The 25348-nt window shown below is 36.8% G+C and overlaps 1 protein-coding gene and 1 non-coding gene across 6 annotated transcripts in view; both read left to right on the plus strand.

Annotated features, from left to right (window-relative positions):
- The window catches only part of PLEKHF2 (pleckstrin homology and FYVE domain containing 2), a 720359-nt gene that overhangs the window by 459457 nt on the left and 235554 nt on the right, over nucleotides 1-25348 (plus strand). The window lies entirely within an intron of this gene.
- LOC135278140 (U6 spliceosomal RNA) lies at nucleotides 3132-3233 on the plus strand. Its single transcript, XR_010345697.1, has one exon. It is a non-coding gene; the product is annotated as a U6 spliceosomal RNA (small nuclear RNA).

Consider the following 25348-nt stretch of genomic DNA (forward strand, 5'->3'; position numbering starts at 1 on the left):
ATAATTGAAATGATCTAGTACAAATCACTAATACTACAAAAAATTTACAGCCAAAAGGGAAGGGTCAATAATGATATATCATTACATCCACTGGAAAGGCCGAAGTTAAAAAGTCTAATAACACCAGGTCTGAAGTGACTAGAACTCTCATACAGTGCTGGTGGGAATATAGGATAATATCACTTTGGAAACAATTTGCAAGTTTTTAATAAAGTTTAACATATACTTGCCATATGACATAGCAATTTTAGCAGCCCCAAGTATTTGCCCAGAAAAAGTAAAAAAATCATGTCTACACAAAGACATTCTACACAAAGACATGTCTACACAAACAATTGAATTAGCTTTGTTCATAATAGCCCCAAATGGAAAACAACCCAAGCGTTTGTTAACAGATAAATAATTCTAGTACAAGTAAACAATGGAATATTACTCAGCAAAAGAAACAGATGAACTGCTGATTTATGCAACAGCCTGATGAATCTCAAGAACAGTCTTTTGAGAAAAAGAAGCCAGATACGAAAAGTACTTATTGTATAATTCAATTTATATAAAACCCTAGATAAGACAAATCAAATCTATAGTGATAGAAAGTAGATCAATTGTTACTAAGGCTAAGGGTGGAGTTTGGGAACTGGCTGGGAAGGGTTACAGAGCAGCAATGGAGATAATAGAAATTTTCATATTTTGATTGTAATGGTGGTTTCATGGATGTATGTATTTGTCAAAACTCCTTGAACTGCAAACTGGTTCCCTCACAGAGGCACACCAAAAGTGCAGTGATGGGAGCAGGGCACTCCAAGCTACATGGAGTAGGGACATGCAGTGTCTGCAGAGATTTTAAAATAATAATAAAACTGACTAAAAGTCAATCTGATTTTTATTATCCTCATGTATTAGCAATTCTAAACAATGTCAGTGAGAAAATATCTTGAAAAATTTTCATTAGTTTAAATTCGAAACAATTGTTGCCATTATTTATTATTTTTCAATAGTACACATGCAAGCCTCAAAGTAGCAACTGTAATTCAGGTTTTCACCAACTATACCTTAGGTCAATGCAGCAGTAGCTTCCTAGGCCAGTTGTTCTCATTGTAGTCTCTTTGGTTTTCCAATCTATCCATACTGCCACCAACCACCTCCTCTGATTAAAGGTACCCACTATTTGCCTTCCCTAAAGATTAAGGACAATTATTTAACTAGAAAAACTAACACTTTCAGGTTCTGGATCCAATTCTTCTTTTCTAGACCTTCATAGGCCACTTCTCATCATACCTCCTATTTTAGTATATCTCACAGTGTAGTCCATGGACCTCTGCATACAGCATGAGGAGGGTGGAAATGGATATACCTATGACCTGCCCCCAAATCTGCAGCATCAGAATATCTAGGGGGACAGGTGAAGTCTGGATCTCCTCAGATAATTCCTAAGCTAAGCATAATAAAACTTAAGCATTTCTGCCATAATTTCACCAGCTATTTCATTGTTTTCCTGAATATGCGATTAACGTCGCATAGAAGCCTTTGGTAGTTCTCTTTCCTCTTCTAGATACCCCTTTCTTATCTTACTTTTCTTTTTTCTTTTTCTCTTCATTTCTCTCTCTCTTTCCCTCCCTTCCTTTCCTTTCCCCCTTCCCCTTCCCCTTCCTTCCCTTCCCCTTCCCTTCCCCTTCTCTTTCCTTTCCTTCTTCCTTTTCTTTCCTTTTGAGTCTTGTTCTGTTGCCCAGACAGGAGTGCAGTGATGCAGTCTCAGCTCACTCACTGCAACCTCCATCTCCTGGGTTCAGGTGATTCTCCTGTCTCAGCCTTCCGAGTAGCTGGGATTACAGGTGCCTGACACTTCTTGGCCCTTGGTCATTAGGAGTCATGTTACCAGTTCTGAGCAATGAGTTATGAGTGGAAGTCTATATGCCACTTCCACAAAAGAGTGAGCATTTATTAGAGCCTCCCCTTTTTCCTCCCCTGTGGCAACTTGGTAATTTTCCAGCAAGTGGTTATGGACATTCATCTGAAGGGACAGTTGACGGAGATTGCTTTGTGAGCTTTTATGTCTACCACCCATACATATATTACTTAGAGCTATTGGTAACAATACCCATGAGAAGACTTTCTATAACAATTTAGATCCCACTTTTTTGGCTCTTTACTCTTCAGTAAGCCAAAGCATGGAGATAGCATGGAGCACAGATTGAAAAGCCATTTGGACCTCGGTTCAAAGCCCAGTTCTATCATTTATGAGCTGTGTAACCATGATTAAGTTATTGAAGCTCTTTAAATTTGTTCTTAAAATTTTTAAATGAGAGCAAAAATTTCTATTCTAAAGGAAGATAAGGTGTAACCATGTTAGCACGTTGCCAAGCATCTATTATTACTATGGTGACTATAAAAGACCACCTGCATCCACCTGCCTGACCACTTGCCTGAAGGCTTTTACCTTTTTAAGCCACACATCAACTATCTAATTCTATTATCTAAACCTTCTGGCTCAGTTAGGTAGTTTTTTCAAGCAGAAAAATGTGATTACTTAAATTATATCGAGAATATAATCAGGTGAGAACATTTACATAAAACTGAGAGCTAAAACAAAATGCTTAAACCTTTGTTTAGCCACTTTATGTTTTAAATCCTGAACTTTACAGTTTTGCCTAACAGCCACAAAGAATTAGTACCATAAAAATCTCTGTGTATGACGAGGACATACTATTCATTGTTGTTGCTTTTCTGGCATTCTCACTAAAGTATGAAACTTAGGTATAAAGACAAAGATATTCATAATTCAAAATGTCTTCAGAAATAATTTGATTTACTATTTTCATCTCACAGTTTAAGAGACTATAACCTAGTTAGTTTATGGGATTTATTAGGGTTAAATCCCCAAGTCTCTTAAATGAATAATTTTACCCTAACACCATATTTCTCTAGACTTTATGCTTTAGTTATGGTTTACCAACAGCTGCTCTATTATTAATATCAATTTATTCTTTTACAAGAACTCTACAGAAGCATGAAAAGGTACAATAAGAGAATGAATGCCCAAATAGTCCTTATCTTTATAGAATCTCACATCATTTAAGTTATTCTGTTGATTCATTCATCCTAGTATACTCAGAATTTAAATCTTATTCATGTGCCTGCTTTTGCAGCATGCATGGTAAAATCAGAATGATACAAAGAAGATAGCATGGCTTCTGCATGAGGGTAACACAGAAATTCATGAAGCATTCCTTATTTTTTACAAAGAGAAGCTTGTCAGGCAAATAGTGGACGCTACAGCAGAAACCTTACAAGCCAGAAGAAATTGAAGGCCTATTTTCAGCATCCTTAAAGAAAAGAAATTCCAACCAAGAATTTCATATCCCACCAAATTGAGCTTCATAAAAGAAAGAAATAGAAAGTTATTTTCAGAGAAGATAATGCTAAATGAATTTGTTACTAGATCTGCGTTAAAGAATGGCTTTAAGTGAGTGCTAAACATGGAAACAAAGATCAATACCTGCTACCATGGAAACACAATTATATAGCCCACTTACACTACAAAGTAACTATACAATCAAGTCTTCATACAACCAGATAACAACATAATGACAGGATCAAATCCTCACATAGATATACTGACCTTGAATGTAAACAGGCTAAATGCCCCCACTTAAAAGACATTGAGTGGCAAGTTGGATAAAGAAGCAAGACCCAACTGTCTGCTGTCTTAAAAAAGACCCACCTCACATGCAGTGACACCCATAGGATCAAAGTAAATGGATGGAGAAAGATCTATAGGCAAACAGAAAACAAAAAGAGCAGAGGTTGCTATTTTTACATCAGATAAAACAGACAATGCTCAAAAAAGACAAGGACATTACAAAATGATAAAGGATGCAATTCAACAAGAAGACATAATTATCCTAAATATATATATATATGCATCCAACATTGGAACACCCAGATTCATAAAATAAGTTCTAGAGACCTATGAAGAGACTTAGATAAACACACAATAATAGTGGGAGATTTCAACACGACACTGATAGCATTAGACAAATCATTGAGGCAGAAAACTAACAGAGACATTCTGACCTTAAAACTCGCAGTTGACCAAATGGACCTGATAAACATTTACAAAACACTGAGGCCAACAACAAAATATACATTCTTCTCATCTACATACAGCACATTATCTAAGATTGACCACATGCTCAGCCATAAAGTTTCAACAAATTCAAAAAGACCAAAATTATACCAACCACAGTCTCAGGCCATAGCTCAATAAAGACAGAAATCAGTACCAAGATCTCTCAAAACAATAAAATTACATGGAAATTAAACAACCTACTTCTGAATGTCTTTTGGGTAAAGAATATAATCAAGGCAGAAATAAAAAAATTCTTTGAAACTAATGAAACGATGTGATTGGTATAACTTTTATTTTTTGAATTTGTTGATACTTGCTTTATGGCAGAACATGTGGTCAATTGTCAATCTTAGAGTATGTGGTGTGTGCAGATGAGAAGAATGTATATTCTGCTACTGGGTGGAACATACCAGAATCTCTGGGACACAGGTAAAGCAGTATTAAGAGGAAAATCTATAGTGCTAAATGCCTACATTAAGAAATTAGATCTCAAATTAGCAACCTAACGTTGCACCTAGAGAAACTAGAAAAACCAGAGCAAACCAACCTCAAAGCCAGGAGAAGAAAAAAAAATAACCAAAATAAGAGCTGAACTGAACAAAATTCAGATGTAAAAGTCCATGTAAAAATTCACACCAAAAGTTTGTTTTTTGAAAGAATAAATAAGATTTACAGACTGATAGCTAGGTTGTTAATAAAAAAGAAAAGATCCAACTAAGCATAATCAGAAATGAGAAAGGTGGTATTACCATCTGACCCCACGAATATATAAAAACCTTCAGGAACTATTGTGAACATCTCTATGCATGCAGACTAGAAAACATAGAAGAAATGGATAAATTCCTGGAACCATACAGCCTCCCAATATTGAACCAGGAAGAAACTGAAATCCTGAACAACAGACCAATAATGTGTTCTGATGTTGAACTGGTAATAAAAAACCCTACCAAAAAAAAAAAAAAAAAAAAAAAAACCAACCTCGAGATGACACAGATTCACAGCTAAATTCTACCAGACATACAAAGATCTCATACCAATTCTATGGAAATTATTCCTCCCCCCCGCCAAAAAAAGGAGAGGGGTTGTCTCCCTAACTCCTTCTATGAAGCCAACATCATTCTGATACCAAAGCCTTGCAGAGACTTAACAAAAAGAAAGCTTCAATATTTGTGATAAACATAAATGCAAAAATCCTCAGTGAAATAATAGCTAACCAAATCCAGTAGCACATCAGAAAGTTACCACAATGATCAAGTAGGCTTTATTTCTGGGATGCAAGGTTGGTTCAACATTCACAAATCAATAAATGTGATTCACCACATAAACAGAATTAAAAACAAAAACCACATGATCATCTCAATAGATGCAAAAGAGCCTTTTGATAAAACTCAATGTCTCTTCATGTTAAAAACCCTCAACAAACTAGGAATCAAAGAAACATAATAATAAGAACCATCTATGACAAACCCACAGCCAACATCATACTGAATTGGCAAAAGCTGGAAGTATTCTCTTTGAGAACTGAAACAAGATAAGGATGTCCACTTTCATCACTCTTATTCAGCATAGTACTGGAAGTCCTAGCTAGAGCAAGTGGGCAAGAAGAAATTAAAGACATCCAAATAGGAAGAGAGTAAGTCAAACTATCTTCACAGATAATGATTCTATACCTAGAAAACCCCATAGACTCTGCCAAAAAGCTCCTAGAACTGATAAACAACTTTAGGAAAGTTTCAGGATATAAAATCAATGTACAAAAATCAGGAGCATTTGTATACACCAATAATGTACAAGCTGATAGCCAAATCAAGAACACAATCCCATTTATAACAGCCACGAAAAGAATCAAATACCTAGGAATATGGCTAACCAAGGAAGTGAAAGATATCTACAGCACATTTTTAAAACACAACAGAAAGAAATCAGAGATTTGTACCAGTATCATGCTGTTTTGGTTACCATAGCCTTGTAGTATAGTTTGAAATTCGGTAGTGATGCCTCTGGCTTTGTTCATTTTGCTTAGGATTGCTTTGGCTATTTGGGCTCTTTTTTGATTCTATATGAATTTTAGAATAGTTTTTTCTAATTCTGCAAAAAATGTCCTTGGCAGTTTGATAGGAATACAATTTATGGCTGAGTCCCCAAAAGCAATTGCAACAAAACCAAAAATTGACAAATAGGACATAGATAAGCTAAAAAGCTTCTGCACAGCAAAAGAAACTATCAACCCAGTAAACAGACAACCTATCCACGGATGGAAAAACATTCCATGCTCATGAATAGGAAGAAACAATATTATTAAAATGGCCACACTGCCCAAAGCAATTTACAGATTCAATGCTTTTCCTATCAAACTGCCAAGGACATTTTTCGCAGAATTAGAAAAAACTATTGTAAAATTCATATGGAATCAAAAAAGAGCCCGAATAGCCAAAGCAACCCTAAGCAAAAAGAACAAGGCCATTAAAAGGAATGAGATCGTGTCCTCTGCAGCAACATAGATGCAGGTGGAAGCCATTTTCCTAAGCAAATAATGCAGGAACAGAAAACCTAATACTCAATATTTTCACTCATTAGTGGAAGCTAAAGTGAATACACATGGACACAAAGGTAGAAACAATAGACCCTTGAAATGGGAGGGTGAGAGGGAGTTGTAGGTTTAAAAGCTATCGGGTACTATGCTCACTACCTGGGTGAAGGGATTATTTGTACACCAAACCTTAGTGACATGCAATTACCCATGTAACAAACAAACCTGTACATGTACTCTCTGAATCTGTAAGTCAAAAATAAACAAACAAACAAATCTTATTCACGGGAAGTTGGCATCCCTTATGAATTCTTATTTTTCAAAAGTTTTACAATGTATTTTATATCCTACTATCTAAATTATGTTCTTATGTATGTGTCCATAACCCTGGGGATACAAATTGTTGGAGCTTGCTCAGATCATTTACAAGTAACTCTATCCAGATCAAGTTATACTATTGTCCTATAGCTTTTTTCCTTCCCTTCCTCCCTCCCTCCCTCCCCATCCCTAAAATATTTATTTAGGACTTACAGTGTCAAAGTGCCAGAGTTAGGAAATATAATCGTGAGCAAAATCAACAAGGAACCTGACCTCAGAGAGCATAGCACCTCTTCAGAAAGAGAGACGTTAAGCATGCAAATATAATCAAGGGTGATCAGTGTTACAAGGAGGAAATACTAAAATGGGTAAACCTTTCAGTGGGGATATTACAGTTTGTGATTTTTAAAATATAATAGTTACAAAGTGATTTTAGCAGAATGCCTGAAGTAGCAGTGACTAATAATATGTTTACATTTTGTCCTTCTTTTGACCTTTGACGCCATTATCGTGTTCTGTCTACTTTTCCTTCTTCCCTCCTTTCTCTCTGTAGCAACACAATTCTGTGTTATTGTTCACCTGCATAAAACCTGCAGTTGGTTCTCTTCAACGTTTCAGAATCACCACTTACATCACATAGAGTACTTTTTTTTTATATAAAAAGCAGTTATAAATTATAGTGAAGGACAAATATTTATATCTTGAAAAATTCCAAAACCCCATATCCTAATATCCTTGACTTTTTCTTTCTTTATCATGATTTTTTATGTAAGATGTGAGGATGTGGTTATTAATTTATGTGAGCTGATATATACCTATGTTGCTCCTGAGGGTAAAATATGTTATATATATTAACAGTGTGTACTAACACATGAAATTTTTGCTTGACCTCAGAAGTCACTATTTTGATTCTACCTCTTTTCTGTCTCCCAATTGGTAGTGGACAACATTGTTTCTACAGGTAAACTGATAATTGGTTATTAGTTTGTTTCTCTTTTTTTAATTTTTTTTTTTGAGACAGAGTTTTCACTCTTGTTACCTAGGCTGGGGTGCAATGGCGCGATCTCGGCTCACCGCAACCTCCGCCTCCTGGGTTCAGGCAATTCTCCTGCCTCAGCCTCCTGAGTAGCTGGGATTACAGGCACGCGCCACTATGCCCAGCTAATTGTTTGTATTTTTAATAGAGACGGGGTTTCACCATGTTGACCAGGATGGTCTCGATCTCTTGACCTCGTGATCTACCCGCCTCGGCCTCCCTAGTTTGTTTCTCTTAGCAAGACCTATGGGTTCTGAATTGGGTTCACAGAAGTTCATGGACACAGCAGCAAATCATTCAGGGAAAATTATCTGGTTCCTGATCTCTTCATGTTGTACAAGATTAGAGTGCCCCATTGGCTTCAAATTCAACCTTATGTTTGCACTTGGGATTCCTGCCTTCCTCTGAATGTTCTCAAGGTCTCCTTATTGGCAGGTCCATTGAGGGCCCAGTGGCCTGCCCACCAATCCTCAGCTTATCTGCATTCTGATTCCTCCTCCCATTCAGCAACCTGGTCTGTTTCATATATCACTGTCACCAAAAAGAGGCATCTCTTTTTGGCTGCCTTCCTCTCCTTGTTGCACACAGATTTAGCATGTGACCTTCTCTCCCTTTTAATTACTTACTTAACCTGCTTAAGATCTGCAGAAAAGAACATCTGAGAATGAAACTTACAGTCCAAACTGTACTTTCATCAGGGAAGAAGAGTTTGATGTTGGAAAGCAAACTTCATTTTGGCAATTATTTAATCAGCCACTTGATTATGAATTATTTCATCTTCCTTTCCCTTTGCTTCTTGGTTAGTTCAAGGCTCTACACAACAATTTTACATATAGTTACCTCTTTACATCTTGGCAATGTGTATAAGTTGGAATAAAATGTGGTTCAGATGGGATTTCCCATTTTCTTATATATTTAGCTAGGCAAGGCTTCAAGTAAGAAATCAGTGCCACTATTCTGCATGAAAATATTTAGATAAATTATTGTTCAGATTCTCATATGGAGCAGGCTAGTTTGTTCTTGATGGTCCTTGAAAGTCCTTTTTTCTTTTTAACCTGGTCACAGTCAACTTAAGCTGACCTGGCAAGTGCTCAGATTGCTTGTACAATAATTACAAATTATTAGTGTCATTGACTCTTTCACTGTGCAAATGGCTGCTAACGTTTGAGCAACAACCAGGCAGCACTTAGACCCAGCCAGCCTTTCTAAATGTCCTTTAATGAAGAAGACCATGTTCATTTGCTTTCAAGATCAGAATGTTCTTTCTGGGTTTTCTTAACAACTCATCTTACCTTTGCCCTTCAATTTCCTACTCAATGGATAAGTAATTGCCAAAGAAGAGCTGTCTCAGAAAAGGCTTTGTGTGCTAATCCCAGCCACTGGTCCCCAGGAGCTTTACTAAGACAGGCATTTATTTTTTTACATTTGAGTCATAGGAGGGAGATAAGCTCTTCTGGACTTCAGTGGGACTTTTTCTTATGAACACATGGCAATAAGACCTAGTGACAATCACTATCTACTGCAGTATTGTATGCATTGTCTTTGGTCTTTCAGCTGCTTTCTTCTACCAAACTCAGGGTCCCTTCATCACTGGACTTTTCTCTTTGGTAGATATAAGAGATTATTTGGAAGAACTCGTGAAGTTACCTGAATTTTTTACCTTCTAGGCAAAGTGAGTTTTAGTAGTGGAAGGCAGATGATTATGGAATCAATTGTGGTATGTCTAGTCAGCCCAGTTGATTGGGGGATATCATGGCTTTAGAAATGTATGCAAGATACATTATCTGCTCAATAATGTTGACTGAATATGGTCTAGGGAAAAGGCAGAGTTGTAAAAATCAGTGGTCTTACGAGAAAGAAGTCAGAATCACGCATTAAGGAATGCCAGATCTATCATGGCACTCTTTTCTTACTATTTCTAGTTGCTATAAAAGTATTGCAAAGATTGGCTGGGAGTGGTGGCTTACACCTATAATCCCAGCGCTTTGGGAGGCCAAGGAGGTTGGATCATTTGAGGTCAGGAGTTTGAGAACAGCTTGACTTACATAGTGAAACCCCCTTTCTACTAAAATACAAAAATTAGCCAGACATGGTGGCGGGTGCCTATAATCCCAGCTACTCGGGAGGTTAAGGCAGGAGAATCACTTGAACCCAGGAGGTGGAGGTTGCTGTGAGCTGAGATTGTGCTACTGCACTCCAGCCTGGATGACAAAGCAAGACTCCCTCCCCATCCCCCAAAAAAAGTATTACAAAGATTTAGGAATATTATGAAATGAATAAGAAAGAACTTGCTGCTTAGGAAACTATCTGAGTTTCTTCTCTAAGATGGATAGAGTATGCTGATATCCTTTAAAACACATATGCCTTATTTTGAGTCAGGAGTGCTCTTGATTTCCTTACTGACAGTGCTCTTGATTTCCGTGCAATGTGAGGTTTGTGACTTGACTTTTCTGTTCCTTATTTCCTTTTCCTATAAAATGGACAAAACAATCCCTGCGTCTATGACAAAGTAAGTAAAATAATTGTATTACATTTTTTACAAACATACTCCAAAATTTTGCCAAAATGATTTTCTTCAATTAAAATGAACAGTAGCACAATAATTGTAGGATACTCAAGTAGTTATTTAATTCTTTAGTGGGGTGCATTTTCTCAAACAAGGATTTAAAATAAAATTCTACTTCTTTTAATAGTGACTCTATTTAAAGTTCCCCATTACTAATACATTGGGATTTTGTGTGCATGTGTGATCTGGAATCTCTCAGCTAAAGACTGGGAAATATTGTTAGTGATTATATGAAAACGAATCTCACTTTGGGAATGAAGGAAATGAATATGTTTGAGAATAACTTCAACATTCATGCGTGGGTTTGGGGCAGGACTGTCTTAATGTCGTAATCCTTTTTGAAGGTTCTAACTGAAGTAGATAATTAATTTGTTCTGCAGAAAGCTTTCTCAGATTACTCTCTTTATGTGCAGGGTGGTTCCTACCCCATTGGAGGACTTCATTGTTCAACACACTCTTCATTCATCCAGAACTGAGTGGAGTGGAATGAGGGAAGGCTAACGGGAGGGCTTTGTGTTTTCAGACAGTTCTTAGCTTCTAGGAAAGTTAATTAGGAAGTGAAACCTTAAGCAGTTGACAGTGTGCATTGTTGGCTACTAGGGCATGGTGACAAATAGCCCTGAAAGGTCTTCACTTTCTTTTGTAAACAGAAAGGTAAGGAATTTGCACAAAAATGCTCTGGTGAAGATCTGCTTTTCATCAAGTCAACCACATAGTAAACAACAGAAATAACTTGTTGTAATAAAGCATGGTGTTGAAGCATTTATCAGCAAGTCCTTTCTACTGGCTTCAAAAGGTATATTTGAATAAGAGAAACCTTTATCCAGAAGAACACAATCTGAAATTTAATTATATCATTTTCTTTATGTCAAGGTCAAGAAACTTAAGGGAAAAGTTTGACTTTCATGTAATCATGAATTTATCTCTCATTAGGTTGTGATATTTTGACTAAGTATTCACTTGATATTTGCGGGTGGATACAGTTGATGAAGAGAAGAGAACTCTGAAAAATACTTGATCTGAAATGTTTTAATTAATTGTATTTCTCTAAAGGTCTGATTTCTACCTCTTTCTCTGGATGGGTGTGTACTGAGTTCTGTGGGAAGAGCCTTTGAAAATGTAAAATGTATTATTGTGATGAGAAAATACAATAAGAACCAGGCGGATCTGATAGAAAGTGTAGGTAAATCTGGGAGGCATGGGAGGCAGCTCTGAGCTTAGCCTAAGGATAGTCGTAAAGTGTTGAGATGTAAAACTCAAAGAAGTGAGTCTGTGCAGTCCAAGCAGATAAATTTGAAATGAAAGAGAAAGAGAAGGGAATAACTGACATTAACACAGTAGTTTCCAGGGCGGGGATGCATCCTGAAGGCTGGCAACAATTACAGAGAAGCAAATATAATTTCTTTTTAATCCAACAGGATTTGTTCAAGTCTCAATTTCTCTCTTCCAAGTAAAGAGAAGAACTTTCTAGGAAGGCTCTACAATTCTGTCTATAGAATGTTCTGAGGTGTTGGAAATGAACTTTAGTGCTGCCTGAGACTGTGGCCACTAATGACATGTGGCTTCTGAATACTTGAAATGTGGATGGTGTGTCTGAGTAACAATTCTAAATTTCATTTAATTTTAATTAATTTTAACTTTAATAGCTGCATGTGGTTAGTGGCTATTATTTTAGACAGCATAGCTAGGTTTACCTCTTCAGATTGCTATACATCATGATTAAGCAATGGGCTTTGTCCTAGGTAAGAAAGAATAGTTTTGAGAAAATTTGAGGGTTCTTCTAAAACAGGACTTCTTATCTGAAGTCTCTGACTGTTCTAAGCCCCTCAATTTGCACTAATGCAAATATTTCCCAGTTGTAAATATTTCATGCTTTGTCTCCCCTTTCTGTACTCAGGATGTAGACCAAACTACCCTTGCCTAATCTGGCTGTAGTGGCCGAAAGAAGAGAAAGGGGGAAGTTCTAGCAGAGAATTAAAGAGCATGCTTTTTAAACTTAATTAGATGAACCATCTGAGTTTTCTTCTACTTTGGCCTTTGAATGAGTACTGAATTGCCCAGATTTCACAAAGAATAGAATTTGTTGAATATAATAAACATAATTTTTTGCTATCAGTTTTAGAAATTTGTTGCAATATGTTATGGTTGACTTTCATTATGAATTAATTTTTATTGTCGACAGAATATTCTTTAGTCATTGGACAATCCAAGAAACAGTGTTTCTGTCCAGAAATATTGCCATAAAAAGAAATGAAATAATGGCATTTGCAGCAACTTGGATGGAATTAGAGACCATTTTTCTAAGTGAAGTGATGGACTCTGGGGACTAAAGGGGAAGGATGGGAGTGGGGTGAGGGATAAAAGACTATACATTGGGTATAGTATACACTGTTTGAGTGATGGGTGCACCGAAATCTCAGAAATTACCATTGAAGAACTAATGTAACAAAAAACCACCTGTTTCCTAAAATCACTGAAACAAAATAATATATATACATATATTTATTCACAAGTTGATATGCCTAGATAAAGCGAAATGTAGTAAAGAAACAACATATGTAAAAGGACCACAGAGGAACAAAAGGAAAATACGTTTGGACTAAAGCCTTGGTATAAGTATGAATAACATCTAGAGACGATCTCTAAGTACGTCTTGGCAAGATGTTGTATGATGAGACCTAGAATAATTAAATTTCCATCCAGTTGGAACCCACTCAAATGCTGACCTAGGATGAGATAATTATTTTTAATTGGTAACTCGATACACAAAAGGATTTTCATACCATCTGTGTAGTTCAGTCCACCTGGACAAAATCAACCGTTCAGTCAATTTGAGCAATTAGCCATCCATTCCTTCATCTCATTGCTGTTCTTTTCTTTGTTTTCCTTTTCACCAACAATGACCATGAGGAATTCAAGTATTATAGCAGAGGTGCAGTAAGGTAAATCTTAGTTTCCATTTTACCACTTTTTAAAGCACCAACTACTTATGAGATCTCAACTGATTTAATAATGAACTTATAATTTATGATTATTCTTGCTGACAGTTTATGAAACACAATGTTATTGAAAACAAGAAAAGTTGTTGTGACTTTGCTGTCTTCTCCCTGGTGCATTTTCAGCTCTTCTCACCCCTGTTACTCTCTTCATACTTTTTATTATCTGCTTCTTGCTCTATGAAGGCAGGTATTATATCTGACTTATTCAGTGTAGTGTCCTCACTACCGAGACTATGACTGAAAAATAATAGTTGCTAAATAGATGTTTACTAAATCTTGTTTTCAAAAGCATAAATATCTTCCTATTTTCCTGTAATCTTTTGGAACTGTTGTGTTATATATGTATTTTTAGAAATCTGGGTGTAGATACATTCATAAGCAGACATGAATCAATCACACACATATATTTTATTTTTATTATTTCTTTCTAACTTTTATTTTGGGTTGGGGGTACTTGTTCAGGTTTGTTTGTTACATGGGTAAATTGCGTGTTTTGGGGATTTGATGTACAGATTATTTCATCACCCAGAAAATAAGCATAGTACTTGATAGGTAGTTTTAAAATTCTCATCCTCCTCCCACCTTTTACTCACAAGTAGGCCCTGATGTCTATCGTTCTCTTCTTCATGTCCATGTGTACTCAATGTTTAACTTCCATAAGTGAGAACATGCGGTATTTGGTTTTCTGTTCATGTGTTAATTCACTTAGGATAATGGCCTCCAGCTTCATCCATGCTATTACAAAGAACATGAATTCATTCTTTTTAGTGGCTGTGTGGTATTTCATCATGTTTATGTGCCACATTTTTCTTTATCCAGTCTACCATTGATTGGCATTTAGGTTGATTCCATGTCTTTACTATTGTGAATAGTGCTGCAATGAACGTATGCATGCATGTATCTTCATGGTTTATATTTCTTTAGGTATATACTCAGTAATGGAATTGTTTGGTCGAATGGTAGTTCTATTTTCAGTTCTTTGAAAAATCTCCAAACTGTCTTCAATAGTGGCTGAACTAATTTACATTCCCACCAGCAGTGAATAAGTGTTCCCTTTTCTCCTTAACCTTGTCAGCATCTGTTGTTTTTCGACTTTTTAATAGCCATTCTGATTGGTGAGAGACAATATCTCATTGTGGTCTTGATCTGCATTTATTTAATGATTAGTGATGTAGAGTATGTTTCCACATGCTCATTGGCTATGTGTATGTCTTCTTTTGAGAAGTGTCTGTTCATGTCCTTTGACCTTTTTTTTTAAATGGGATTGCTTGTTTCCTGCTTGTTGGTTTGTTTAAATTCTTTATAGATTCTGGATATTATACCTTTTATGGATACATAGTTTGCAAATATTTTCTCTCATTCTGAGGGTTGTCTGTTTACTGTGTTGATAGTTTCTTTTGCTATGCAGAAGTGCTTTCATTTAATTAGGCCCCATTTGTCAATTTTTGTTGCAATTGCTTCATCATGAAATCTTTGCCAGGGCCTATGTCCAGAATGGCATTTCCCAGACTTTATATTTTATATAAGTTCTTGATGAAGCATTGTTAAAGATTTTATACAGTGAACTGAGAGAGTATCTGGGGTTCTGAAAAAGCATCTTCAACTACTTTTTTGCAAAGAATTTTTACAAAAGACAACATTCTACATTTTTATGGGATAATTGTGTCCCTACTATCTAAGAGTCTTTGGATTCTTTATGTTTTTCTAATTTCCATTGAATTTTTGGGGCTCAAAGAAAGGAGACAAGCTCAACTTGTTACATTAACTAATGAATCAGTTCATCACAGGCCTTGACCTCCTCATATGTGAAAGTGACTGGTCAAAGTGATTAGACATTGTTGTGCCTGCCTTTGAACTGAAGTCAGTGTTACTGTAGAAGTGTAAATCCCTGTGCCTCCTTTTTCAACACACCTGTTTGGTTTAAAAACAAATATAAGATCTACATTCTATAGAGAACAGAAATTTTCTCTACTTTTAATGGCTTCTAAAATGTCTGGATAATTTCATAGCATTAGTGAATATCATGAAAGAGAATAGGAAGTTAAAAAAAAGTGAGAAAATGAAACTTTTACTGCTTCAAAAACAGTGGCAAGTTCCCTCAAGTGGTAAATGGACCATCTGTGTGCTCTGGCACCAGAAAATGTATAATTTCTTTAAAAGTACGAGTACATAGCTGTCCTTTTGAATGAATATCTGAAATAATGTATAAATTGTGTATGAAAATAAAGCAGGGAGATGGAGTAGACTTTTAAAGTACAGTGTGTGCATTTACTTCAAAACAATTTTTTTCCTTGTCAATAAGAGTACAATTTATTAACATAGGTAAATATAAAGAGTAGGCCAGGTGCGGTGGCTTATGCCTGTAATCCTAGAACTCTGGGAGGCCGAGGCGGGTGTATCACGAGGTCAAGAGATCGAGACCATCCTGGTCAACATGGTGAAACCCCATCTCTACTAAAAATACAAAAAATTAGCTAGGCATGGTGGCGTGTGCCTGTAATCCCAGCTACTCAGGAGGCTGAGGCAGGAGAATTGCCTGAACCCAGGAGGCAGAAGTTACGGGGAGCCGAGATCCCGCCATTGCACTCCAGCCTGGGTAACAGGAGTGAAACTCCATCTCAAAAAAAAAAAGAGTAGTCAGCTTTTTTTTTTTTTTTGCAATAAGAAGGGTAAGTAGATGACGTCGAAAATCTGTCTGCTCCCATTTGGAAAAGCATTACCTTGAATCCTGAATGCTTTATTTGAAATACTACACACATTGCAGTTGTGTGGTTGGAAAGGGGTAACTTAAGTTCTGACGGAACCCACTTACTCTCCCAGTAGTTTTAGTACTTGCATTTTTGGGAACACCCAAGTCCTACCAACAGTTTTTATAGTTGTTCAGCATTAAACTCAGAATCAAGAGAAAGAATTTGTGATGTCCTTTGTATCGTTTCAATTTCTTCCTTCTTTTCAGTATGAGTTTTATAGCAACACAGAAATTAGAGATTAAACATCTTGGTAGAATTAATTTATTTCTTTTCTATAAATGCAATTTTTCTGTTTACCTCAGAATTCTCTGTGGGGAGAAAGTGGCAGTTATCAGACGTGATAACACTGAGACCCAACCAGTAACATTTTAGCAGAACACAAGCTTCTGGAATTTCTTTTTTTTAAATCTTTAATAATAATCTTTTATGTATTTATTTTTATTAAACATTAACACTTATTTTTATAGGTTTTTGGAGAACAGGTGGTGTTTGGTTACAAGAGTAAGTTCTTTAGTGGTAATTTGTGAGATTTTGGTGCACCCATCACCCAAGCAGTATACACTAAACATAATTTGTAGCCTTTTATCCCTCACCACCTTCCTGCCCTTTCTCCCACAAGTCCCCAAAGTCCATTGTATCATCCTTATGCCTTTGCATCCTCATAGCTTAGCTCCCACTTATGAGTTAGAACATATGATGCTTGGTTTTCCATTCCTGAGTTACTTCACTAGCAAAATAGTCTCTAATTCCATCCAGGTTGCTGTGAATGCTATTAATTCATTCTTTTTTATGGTTGAGTAGTATTCCATCATATATATACACACACACTACATACACATACACACATACATATGGATGTATTCATATATATATAGTATTCCATCATATATATGTGATATATATATACATATTCATATATATAGTATTCCATCTATCTATCTATCTATCTACATATGATGGGTTGAGGTTACATGTTCAGGTTTGTTTGTTACATGGGTAAATTTTGGGTTGGGGTACATATCTATATCTATATGATGGTATATCTATCTATCTATCTATCTATCTATCTATCTATCTATCTATCTATCTCACAGTTTCTTTGTCCACTTGTTGATTGATGGGCATTTGGGATTTAGGTTGGGTCCACATTTTTGCAATTGTGAATTGTGCTTCTATAAACATGTGTGTGCAAATATGTTTTTCATATAATGACTTCTTTTCCTCTGGCAACACCCAGTATTTTTCTGGAAATACCCAGTAGTGGGATTGCTGGATCAAATGGTAGTGCTACTTTTAGTTCTTTAAGGAAACTCTACACTGTTTTCTGTAGTGGTTGTACTAGTTTACATTCCCACCAGCGGTGTCGAAGTGTTTCCTTTTCACCACATCCACACCAACATTTATTAGTTTTGAGTTTTCAATTATGGCCATTCTTGAGAGTTACTCCCTCAAGAATGGTATTGCATTGTGGCTTTGATTTGCATTTCCCTGATCATTAGTGATGATAAGCATTTTTTCATATTTTTTCCATTTGTATATCTTCTTTTGAGAATCATCAAAAACAAAGGTAAATTGGTGGGACTTAATTAAACTAAGGAGCTTCTGTATGACAAAAGGAATAGTCCAGCAGAGTAAACAGACAACCCACAGATGAAAGAAAATCTTTACAGTCAATGGAATTGCTTTTTTTCCAACATTCCTCTTGAGGCAGCCTTCCCCAGGTAAAGGTTGGCATTGCATTTCTGCCAAGCTGATCTCCTTTCAGTATTTGGCAAGGGTCAGGGCCTTTGGCATCTCTGCACCTTCTCATTTGCTGTTCCCTCAGCCTGGAACACTCTCCAGTGGGCAAATTTCTACTTATCCCTCAGATATCAGCTTAAATATTTTCTCTCCACAGCAGTTGTTTGTCCTTTGACTTAATTTATATTGCGTGTATTTTGCCTCTAAAAGAGATTTGTAAAAGTTGTAATTTTGAAGTTGAACCAAAGAGAAATTGTTGTCATTTGTGACCAAACCAAAATTTATTTATTATTATTAAAAAATAATCTCTGTTTCTGAATGATATTAAAGACACTATATATGTTTTTTCTCTTTTTCAATAATGCTTCTTCTTTTTCTCTGGTATTGAGTTTCTTCTCTTCACATTGGGATGATTTCTTTTTTACTTTTACTTCCCTTAAGTTTTCATAATATTAGCTTGGTTGCTTTAGAGATTATCACTTAACTCTATTTTTTTCTCCTCTCATTTTTATTGCAAATATCACATATACTAAAAAGTGCATGAAATTTATGGATACCGTTTAACAACTCATTATAGGACAAACACCTGTGTAACCACTAGCCACTTCTTGAAGTAACAATTATCATGACTTAAAAAAAGATTTCCTTGGTTTCTTTACTATGTATTTATGTATACTTATATGATATAGTTTATTTTTGCTTATTCTTGAAATTTACATACACAGAAAATGCTACATATATTTTTTGTGGCTTGTTTTAATTCAATATTAAAGACTTACCAGTTATTGAATGTATTTGTAGATTATGTCTAAAATTTGTTTACTCATTTTACTTTTAAGGGAATACAATTTGGGTTGCTTCTAGATGTATATTTTCAGGTATGTATCCTGATGTATATATGCATGAATCCCTCTTGAATATATAGGCTTAATTTTGTTAGATCATTGGATATTTATACCTTTATTTAGATCATTGGATATTTATACCTTTATTTTTACTAGATAATGGCAAACTCTTTTACAAAGTGATTGTACCAATGAGCACTTCTACCAGCAGTGAGTTTTCATTGCTCAGCATTTTTGCCAATGTTTGATATAATTAAATTTTCATGTATTTTTATCCTTTTAATGTGTGTATTACTGACAAATAAATAGGTTTTATGTCTTTCTACATGTTTATATGCCATTTGCATGTCTTCTTTTGGTTAGCTGTTTGTCCATTTTCTCCTTGAGTTACCTGCTTTTTTTCTATTTATTTGCATGGGATTTTTATATTATAGAGTGTTGGGAGTGAAGAGGGCTCTGTTCCATGCAGTCAGTCAAAAGCCCAAGCTCTTCCAGTCAGTAGTTCCGTTACCTCCTAGAACCTTGGAATCCTTCACCAGATCCTCCACATTTGGCCAGCATCTAAGGAGAGACATAACGTGGGAAGAGGAGGAGGAGGATCATGTGGAGAGTTTTACAGGAGTCAGGCCTATATATTGGTGCTGTATATCGGTCACTTTCACCTAAATTCCAGTGACCAGATGCCAGTTATATGGTCCCAGGGAAATACAAGTGAGGTTCAGAGATATGCTCAGAGTGCCCACAATAAAAAAGATATTGGGTTTCATGAACCCAAAGCACTGTTTCTGCCATATATCCCATGATCATGATGATAGATGACATTCTCCTTTATCATTTTCTAAAAGCTTTATAGTTTTTATTTTACATTCGAACATTTAATTAATTTGTAGTTATTTTTGGTGTGAAGTAGACATCTGATTTCACCTTTTTCTTGATTTAGATGTCCAGTTTTTCTACCATCATCTGTAAAAATCTGTCCTTTCCTTGCTCCATAGTGTGGCATCTATTATTGATCAAGAGTCAGTATTTGGGTAGGTGTGTTTTGGAGCTATTTTGTTTTTTTGCTCTACAGATCTTCACTATGTCAATATCACATACATCACATTGTATACATATACAATGCCTTTTTAAAAATGAGAAACTAAGGGAAAACTGTCTGTCTATAACTGCCTTACTCAGGCCTTAAAGAAGGTATTTAACTGTTGTAGGTCGAATGTCTCTACAATGGAGAGAATAGTAGACTACTAAGACAGTTGATGGGTTAGGTTTAATTTATAAAAGGTACTATTTAATATTAAATAACATTCACACCATTTGGGCCTGTGAGTATTTATATTTAGGTTGATTATACATTTCTTTAAAATGGCAAAGCAATTTAAATGACAATTTAGTACATCTGACTTATAATAGTCACTTCTTACCCTCTTTCTGCTGCATTAAATAATGATTGTGTTCTCTTGGGAAAATTAGCAATATGAGCCACTTTCTCTTACAAGAACTTTTGTCTTGTTTATTTTCCCATCCATTTGATGTCTTTCTTCTTTTTATCCTTGTTTATTTTCTGAAGGTTTCAATTTCTCTTAATCTGAATAGCATTCATTTATATAGAATGATCTTTAGCCATTTGCTAAAAACCCCATTCCATTATTTTCTCAGTTGATTTCCTTTCCTTTTTCTATTTAACAAAAAAAAATGAGTTATTTTTGCTTTTATATCTTTGAAGAGTCCCTTATGAATCCACAGAATCTATTTCTTGTTGCTTGCATTGTTTTCAATGAAACTACAGCTGATTTCTTCTTTTCGCAGTTCCAACTCTCTTCTATAGGAAGCTATGTGTATTTTTATAGCTTCCTCCCCCACTCCAGGGGTTCCCCACCTGTTCACTCATAAGCCATGAGTGGCTCACAAAGCTGTTTCAGGTGGCCCATAAGCCGCCTGTCAGCTCACCACCCAGCCTTCACAAGCAAAGTGGGTCACCAACAAGGCCTTCTCATGCTTCCTAGCAACTGGTAGGGCCCAAACCCACCTGCTCCACAGTTTCTCCCTCCACCATGGGAGAAAAAAAACCTTCATTCAAGTTTTTGACTTATAACATTATAAATGAAGCATATCAGAGTAATCTGAATAATAGAAAAGAATGCCATACCAACTCACACCATACCAACAGGAAGTCCACATTTCCTTAAGATTTGCAAACCAAGTATGAATTCAGTCACAAACTCAGGGTCACCTTGCAAAATATCATGGTTTTATTTATCAATAACTAACTCAGCCTGGATGTAAAAACCTGCCTTGGCTTGGTAGGCTCAGTAGTAGAAAATTTGCCAGCTCCAGAAAATTCTCTAACTTCTAGCACTTGATTCCTTAGTAGGGAAAGAGTGGTAATTAGCTAAATGAGTATTCTCCACTCTATCTGCTCTATCTGGAGTTTTCTCTTCCTCCTGGGTTGGACTGGGGACCAAATCACATATGTCATAGGGTGTTGTGTGGGGAGGTTGGCATGCATCCCTGATTACCTTCTGTGCTGGTTTGCCCCTTCTGAGATGGAATTCGTCCCTTCAAGCCTTGGGCTGTGCTACCTAAGTCTGCATCACCTGCTGCTGGTGTCAGCCATTTCTCCATGGCTCCCAGAGGTTGTCTTCTCTTATTCTGTTCTCTCCTGACTCTGTGCTGCCCTCTTACCAGCCATGAGGCCTCTTCTCGTTTATCAGTCCCTCAGCCACTTGTATGCATACACAGTGGCAGGTGGAGGGAAAAGGAGTGTGAGAGGATAGAGGCCAAAAACTTTTCCTACAGCACTTTGGCATGCTCAGGATTCTAGGAGTTTTCTTTGAGGTCTGTCTTCTTAGAAACATTCTTCAGTCATTATTGCTTCTTTACTGTTTTAGGTATTGGCTTGGTAGTAAAACATTTAATCTTGCCAATTCCAGAAAATTTACTGACTTTTAGTCTAACATTTGGTCCTTTAGTCGGGAAGGGGTGGCAATTAATTAGCCAAATTAGGATTCTACACGAATCCTATGTGGCTTGCAGCCTTTCAGTTTCTGTCCCAGGATTTCAGGGGGCTACTTGGGAATCTTCTGTTTTGCTTGGGGATCTTCTCTGAGCTTTCTGTTACCCTGCTGCTCCTGGGGACTGGCTCAGGATACTGGTGCTGCTGCTCTCTTTCCTCTCTTTGACAAGGGGATGGAGCCCTCTTCTTCCTCTGGGTGGATGATGTTTTTACATTACCCTGCATTCATCTAGTTCATGGTATAAATCATGTGAGTCCTCCAGGATTTGGTGCTTTATACTGAATCCAACTTCTTGAATTAAAAAAACCTTTTTTCTCCTTTAAGTGCCTGACTCTTGCAACTGAAAAGATGTGGCTTTTAAGATTGTTTCTGCTCTAGATGTATAAAAAAAAATCGATTTCAGAACTAAACAGCCAAGAATGTAATATTTTATTTTCTCCCCCAAGTCCCTTTCCTAACGTAAGTGCATGGTGAAAGACCTTACTGCTGCTTGAATTTGGGGTTGGGGATGGAAAGTGAGGAATGGAACCACTCACATAGGGATTCGACTAAAATATTACCTTTTTCAATTTGTCTTTCTTTATGGAAAGTGTGTGATAATCACAAAATGATCTCTCTCTTTTTCATTTATTACTCTCTGAGTAGTGCTATCATATTGGAAAATGCAGTGACTTGTAAGTGCATGAAAAGACTAAATAATTGTAAGAAGCTATTGCCTATGACAAAGTCAATTGCCAAGTCCTGTGAATGCCTCCTTCACAGAATCTCAGAGGACTAGACACTTAAAATACAGTCATGACATTCTAAAATATTTAGAAATGTATTATTTCATTTATAATTTTAATTATAATGATACAGGTATTTTAATGGAGGAGATGTGAGAGTATTTTATTTCCATTTTGCACTCTGACCTATGTAGTGGTTAAGAAAATAAACTGGAATTGTTTTAAGACACTGTGTTTGTCTTAACACTGTGTTTGTCTAGAATTGTGGTCATTTGTTACAGCAGCCATGGAAAATGGATACATGATTCTTAAATCTGATTGGCACAGACTAGGCTATGTGTATGAGACTAAGCCTCAAATAGGAAGACTGGGAAAATGAGTGCGAGTTTTCAGTTTCTTTACTGGGAAATGGCCTCTGCTATCACTAAGACTCATGATAACACAAGAAGTATGTTCTGATACTAGTAGCTTACCCCAAGCACGCAGACAAATACTATTGACTATAAGAGTTTTTATATGGTGTTTTCCAAATGTATTAGATAACTGGCTCTCTATTTTCTATTTTTTATTGGCACATCTCCAGAACCTCATCTAGAAAGGCTGAAATAGAATGATAAAGAACATAGCACAGTGCCCAGTACATAGTACACTCAAAAAATAGTGGTCTCTCTGTGGTTGCTATTGCTAAGCTACACTAAGCCCTCAAATGACAAATTTGATTATTGCAGAAAACTACTGTCTATTAGACTTCTTATGAAAGGAAAAAAAATACTCTGGTGCTAATGATGGGAAGATTGAGGCAGTGGAACCTCAGTAAACAATCAGGAAGTAGACGAGGAGCAAGACTTGAGGAGGGAGAAAGAGTAGCCTGGCAGTGAAGTCCAGTCCTCTGAGATTCTGTAAAGGAGGGATTCTCAGGGATTGGTAACTGACTTTTTCATATGAAATGGATTTGAAAAGAGTCAAGACAGCTAGCTGCAAGGTTTGAAACCTAGAGACCATTAAAAAAATAGTGGTAGCAAATGGAGACTTGGAAAAAGGAGCTGTTTGGGGCACTTTTTGGGTTTATTTTTAGGTTTCCTTTAGGCAATTTGAAATTGGGGCTAGAATCAGTCGAAGTGTTGGACTTGTCCAGGTGCAGTGGCTCACCCATATTCTAAACATTTTGGGAGGCCAAGGGAGGAGGATCACTTGAGGTCAGGAGTTCAAGATCAACCTGGGCAACATAGCAAGGCCTCATCTCTACAAAGTTTTTTTTTTTTTTGAGATGGAGTTTGGCCCTTGTTACCCAGGCTGGAGTGCAATGGCGCGATCTCGGCTCACCGCAACCTCCGCCTCCCGGGTTCAGGCAATTCTCCTGCCTCAGCCTTCTGAGTAGCTGGGATTACAGGCACGCGCCACCATGCCCAGCTAATTTTTTGTATTTTTAGTAGAGACGGGGTTTCACCATGTTGACCAGGATGGTCTCGATCTCTTGACCTCGTGATCCACCCGCCTCGGCCTCCCAAAGTGCTGGGATTACAGGCGTACAAAGTATTTTTTAAACCAGGTGTGGTGGCACAGACCTGATGTCTTAGCTACTTGGAGGCTAAGACAGGAAGATTTCTTGAAACAGGAATTAGAGGTTACAGTGAGCTATGATAGTACTTTGACTATAGGAAATTTTTAGAGTGGGTGAACATGTGGGAGAGACATCTGGAGGGACAAGAATCATTTTAGGAGACGATTCTTGAACTCCTTAAAATTAACCCCTATAGGAAGATCTTTTGTGGTTTGTATGCCCAACCCAGTCCAGAATATTTTATCACTGGCTGAAAATTCTCAAGGTGTGAACTCTAAATAAAGATGAGCAAATTCCAGGTACATAGTGGAGTCATGGAGGCCTGCTTAGTCCAGTTTGAGAGAAAGGCTTAATTTTTAAGTATTAATAGTATTAATAGTATATCCTGTTGGTCTGGTTCCCTGAAAACTTCATTTTCTAGCCCAGGCCTTTTCTGATTAGTCTAGTTTCTGTTTTTAGATCTTTGGTCATACCCGGAGCATTTCATCTTCTACCGCCTAAAGGTTGAGAGTCACATCTCATCGGCATGAAGTCCCAGGTCTACTCAGGTCCCTTTAATTATAAATTCCTTTTGAGCTAACTTTTCTCTTGATTCTTACCTTCTATTTTCCAAACTACTTTTTGGTTCATTTCCCTACTTAGAGCTATTCCTAATAGTAGCTTGTCTGAGTTACCTATTTAACATGTACACGTGTAAGAATCCAGTTCACATCTCAACATACACAGCGCTGTAAAAAGGCATGTATGCAATTTGGACATAAATAAGGCCTTGGTTATCTTGCAGGAGCGATCCATGATAGAGATGGCACATTTGGGGAAGTCATAGGTTTGGAAGTGATATTTCAGAGCAGTAGTGAAGTAGATAGTGTAGGAACACCAGAACCAGGTACAGACTCTTGGTTTGAAAAGCTTGGCTGAGGGGAAAGACTGGGGTAGTAGTTGTCAGGGTTTTTAAGTTGCAGTTGTTTACTATTTTTTTTTTTTTTGAGACAGAGTCTGGCTCTGTTGCCAGGCTGAAGTGCAGTGGTGCCATCTCGGCTTACTGCAACCTCCGCTTTTTGGGTTCAAACAATTCTCCTGCGTCAACTTTCTAAGTAGCTGGGACTATGGGCGCGTGCCACCACACCCAGCTAATTTT

The sequence above is a fragment of the Aotus nancymaae genome, unplaced genomic scaffold (assembly GCF_030222135.1).
Source record: "Aotus nancymaae isolate 86718 unplaced genomic scaffold, 86718_ANA_hifiasm-v0.15.2.pri h1tg000036l, whole genome shotgun sequence".
NCBI classification, from domain to species: domain Eukaryota; kingdom Metazoa; phylum Chordata; class Mammalia; order Primates; family Aotidae; genus Aotus; species Aotus nancymaae.